This window comes from Chiloscyllium punctatum, chromosome 31, assembly GCF_047496795.1.
Source record: "Chiloscyllium punctatum isolate Juve2018m chromosome 31, sChiPun1.3, whole genome shotgun sequence".
In the NCBI taxonomy this organism is placed as follows: domain Eukaryota; kingdom Metazoa; phylum Chordata; class Chondrichthyes; order Orectolobiformes; family Hemiscylliidae; genus Chiloscyllium; species Chiloscyllium punctatum.
This window is the reverse complement of record NC_092769.1, coordinates 49,923,447-49,928,228: the sequence shown is the minus strand read 5'-3', so window position 1 is coordinate 49,928,228 and position 4,782 is coordinate 49,923,447.

The window sequence follows — 4,782 nt, the reverse complement described above, 5'->3', positions numbered from 1 at the left end:
TCGCGTGCACACACACACACACACACACACTCTCTCTCAGTCTCTGATGAACACACACACACGCAGAGAGAGCAAACCTTCCCACTGTAAGCAGTAAATCTGTTGCGAGTATAGTTAGCATATGATAGTCAAGTTTGCAATACTCTCTATGCTGTGCAGATAGTGCAGTTTACTGAGCAACACACTAGCATGGTCTGCACAGCTCTCCATGCTGGGCTGTCATCTTGTCCCAGTTTATGTTGTTTGTGGTGTTCTGTGAAGCAGATTGAGAACTTGATATAACAAACCATTTCAGCTGATCTGACAATGCCTTTATTCATTGTTCTCATTCTTGTAATTTTACTCTCGAAGATCTCACTTCGCCAGTTAGTCCCACTGCCCTGACGTTTTCCACATATTTCCACAACATCTTTTCAGTTAATTAACTGTCTGTTTCTGTCTTTAATGTGAATCTCTTGTCCCTTTCTTTCTTTCCCTGGTCTTGCGTTTTGGCCTCCCTAGTGTATCGAGTGCTGGCATTGTGTAGCTCAGAAATAATGAAATGGGGTGTGTAAAGCTGTTGTTCACTTCCCGGTATGTCCCACGTGATGGTCCATGGACAGGCGTGTTTCAGATGTTATGAGAAACATCCTTGTAACTTGGTCTGTACCTGTGGCTGTCGCTCTCAGGTGACCATGCGATTAGTAACAAAAGGAAGCCCACTGAGTAAAGGACCACTCATATAAATTGCCTGACAATGCTGTCACTTTTTAAATAAGAGGTTATTTTCTCCCTTTTTTTAGTAAGAGACCTTAAAGGCAAAACTTCCGACTGAAAACGGCTCAAGTAAATAACTTATGGGGCTTTTAGGGTTTTTTAAATAAATAGCAGTAACAATGGCCAGCTGGCACAGACCAGGATTTCTAGGTTTTTTTTTATATTGTAGCTATAACAATCACCAAGTGCTTGGGGTGCCAGAAGGGTTGTAAGTTTCAGTAAATTATCCACAGCTGGTATTCTCTCTGGAACCTCACTTGATGGTGTTTCCTCCTGGATTGGAGAACTGTATGCAAGAATGCATATCTGAATGGTCCTTTTTGCGAAGGGGTGTGTTTATGGGATGTTGATATATTGGAACAGTTCATTAGTAGAAGGTACTGAATCCATTATTCGGTTGAGATTGCCAATAAAAAAATGATTCTAAATTCATCTTCATTTCTAATTGGATTTTCATTAGAGTGTTTAAATATATTGTGTTTTGCTTAATGGTAGGTGGTTTGAATAGTTTGACATCTGGAACACCCAACTCACATCTACCTTTAAAATAAGGAAAGGTTGGCATCCAACCTACCTTCTTAAAATTTTTTGAGGCAGTCCGGTTCGTCTATAGCAAATTGTGGACTCTTGTCTTGTTCTATATCGATAATACCAAATTGGGTTTAGAATTACAATCCCTACAGTGTGCAAGCAGGCCATTCGACCCAACAAGTCCACACTGATCCTCCGAGGAGTAACCTACCCAGACCCATTCATCTACCCTATTATTACACATTTACCCGGACAAAGGCAACTAACCCACACATCCCTAAAAACTATGAACAATTTATCATGGCAAATACACCTGACATGTACATCTTTGGATTGTGGGAGGAAACCAAATCATCCAGAGTAAGCTCATGCAGACACTGGAGAGTATGCACCAGGAGGCTATTGGGTTCAAAGGTCGTGTATGGTAGTTGATCGTGTCTTTTTCTGGATGTTGAATTTGGTTGGTTTAAACAGTATTTTGTGTGAAAAGATTTAGTCCTTAAGAGTTCTCTGGGTGTGGAAAAGTGAAGTTGGCAGTTTTACAAAAGGTAATGATGGTAAAGCTTTCGGAATTGACAGACAACCTGGAGTTAGGGTTGCGATTGTCTGTGAGAAAATGAGAGATAATTACAGCAATAGATCGGCAATTACGTTTAGTAGAACCGCCATCAGACTCTTTGGAAATGGCTGGAATTCAAATTCAAATCATGGTCTTTGAACCTGAGAAGGAATTGAAAGAGTTTGAATTATGATGAAAAGTAGAAATAAAAGAAAGGGAAACGAAGAAGAAAGAGAGAAAAGGATAGAAGAAAAGCAGAGAGTTTCAACTTAAAACGTTAGCAATTAGAGAGGAAAGTTGATACAGAAGGCGGAGATGAAGGTAGAATGTCGGTGGGATGAGGAGGATAGTGCGGTTGAGCAACCCTATTGTCACCAATGGCCTAAAGAGGTTCCGTTTAAATGCATCCAGGCATTCTCTAAATTTGATGAGAAGGCTGGGAAAGCCTTTTGAATTTCATTTGAGAAAGTGGCTAAACAAATGCAGACACCAGTGACCATGTGAATTTATTTGATCCAAAGCTGACAGGTATATGCATCCCTATCGGAGGAGGTATCTGGGGAGTATGAGGTGTGTAGAAAGCCATCTGAAGTGTATATGAGCTTGGGCCAGACACTGACAGACAGTGTTACAGGAATCGAAAAGAGGGTCCCTGGTTAAACGCACATTGAGTTTGAAAGGATCAAACAAAGTAATTTTGAAAGGTGGTAAGGGTATTAAAAACAGAGCAAACCTATGACACTTTTAGAAAGATTCTTATTTTGGAGAAGTTCAATAATTCACTTCCTGCAGTCGTGAAAACTCGTGTGGAAGAGCAGAGTTAAAACGGCAAGATTAGAAGCTGAAATGGCTGCTGATGATGATTGAGTTCAGAAATCAAAGTTTGGTTTCTGTGAGAGATGGAGAAGAATGTGCGAGGTCTTGTTAAGGTTTACAGGCATAGACCAGGAGTAGCAGGTAAAGAGGTTAGAGCATTAAGAGGTACAGAAGCATGTAATTCTTTTATGCTGAGACATGAAGAGCTATGTCATTCAGAGGGAGTAGTGGAGAGATTAGAAGCGCTACATTATGTAACGTGTGATTGGAGTGTCCAGTGGAAACATCAACAGATTTATTCCACAATGGGGAAGGAGGCCTTGGTGTTGGCATTGCAACATTTCAGATTTACATTGCCAATAACACACCTGAGACAAATCTTTATCACTGATCATAACCCCTTAAAGTTTTTGGTTAAGTTTAGGGAGAAAAATACCAGTCTGTTTCGATTGAGCTTATTCTTGCTGCCATCCAGTTTGAAACTATACAGGCGACAGGGTGATAAAACCTAAGTGTGGAGACTTGGATGAAGAAAGACAAAGGCATTCTGTGGCAGGAGTAAAATGATTGAAATCGAAATAGATGTGAATATTTGTATGCTCAGAGTCAATGTAATATATATGCATTTCAGTCTACTAATAGAGGAAGATTAGGAGGTCTAAAATGAATCCACCTTTGTGTATTGATAGATTATTTTTTTAAAGATGGAGTTGTGAGGATACTATCACTGTAAAAAGGTTATTTTCTCTTGGGTTTTTCTTTTGAAGAGAGGTGTTAAAGGCAGAGGTGCAGAACTGCTGTCTGAAAACAGTTTAAATAAATAACTGAGATTTTAGGTTTTATTAAAACGGTGGTAACAATGGAAGGGCAGTAGCCAGCTCTCCCAGACCAGATTACCTCATTTTACTTTTAGCTGCAGCATTCAGAAGCTGCTGGGGATCCCAGAAGGGTTGGAAGTTTCAATACATGATCCCCAGCTGCTTTTCTCTCTGAGATCTCTGTTGATGTTGTTTCCTCCTGGATTGGAAAACTGCTGTAAGGATCTGAATTTGAATATATCTTTGTGCCAAGCGGTGTAAACCAAACAGGTACGGTATCTATTGTTTGTGTAAGTGTTCCAACATATAAGCTATCCCAAAACGTTCTTTTCTTTGATTGTAGTTTAACTAAAGCATTTGAATAGATTATATTTTGCTCAATGTCGAGTGGTTTGACTAGTCACAAAATAACTGGAACGCACACTTCCCATCTATATTTAAAGTAAGGGAAGGTTTGGGTCTAAACGGCCTTCTGGAAATATTTTGAGGGAATCTGGTCTGGTCGAAAACACTTGTAGCGAGGGGCTTCTGACTGGCTTCTGCAATTGAAAATTTAGTGGAGGGTCAGGGGAGGTTTTGCTGGAGGTTGTGCTGTAAGTTGCCTCAGACATTCAGGGAGACCTGAGGATTTAGCGACCCAACTCTGGATGGAGCCTGGGGACTGTAGTTACAGCATCTGGGTCTGTAACATGAACAACAAATGGAGCAGAGGCTGCAGAGCGGGGAAGCTCTGAAATCTCACAGTGAGTGTGTGTGGGGAAAGGGATCTGCTGTATCTACCCCGGATTTTCCAGGAACAATTTCCCAAACTCCACTTAACCCAGGATCAAAGTATGAGGGGACCCTGACTGAACAAGGAGCTGGTCACAGAGTGGCGTCACCTCTTTCAACACGACCTGCAGCTTCACACCAGGGGGAGGATGGTGCTGCCAGTGGCTATTAGTGTCACTGTTTCATTCAGCTTCTATGATCCAGAACTTTCCAGGCAGGACTAGGTGACATATCCATCATCTCCCAGTATCTCAACATCAATGTTACCATTCGGTGATGGAGGATATATATGGTTGATGAGGTAAATAGATTGTTTCTCTCTCAGCAGGGAGCTGCCGGTTGTATCTATACTGGATAGTGGGATTCCCGATGCATCTGCAAAGTATCCATATTAATGCGGAGATGTAGAGGAACTAAAGGAGCTCTCTCTCACTCCATTAATGTCACAGTGTGCCCATCACAGTACATCATGTCGGTGAATACCCACTGTCCTGGCAGCAGTCATGGTCTCTTCATTCAGAAGCAGTCAGC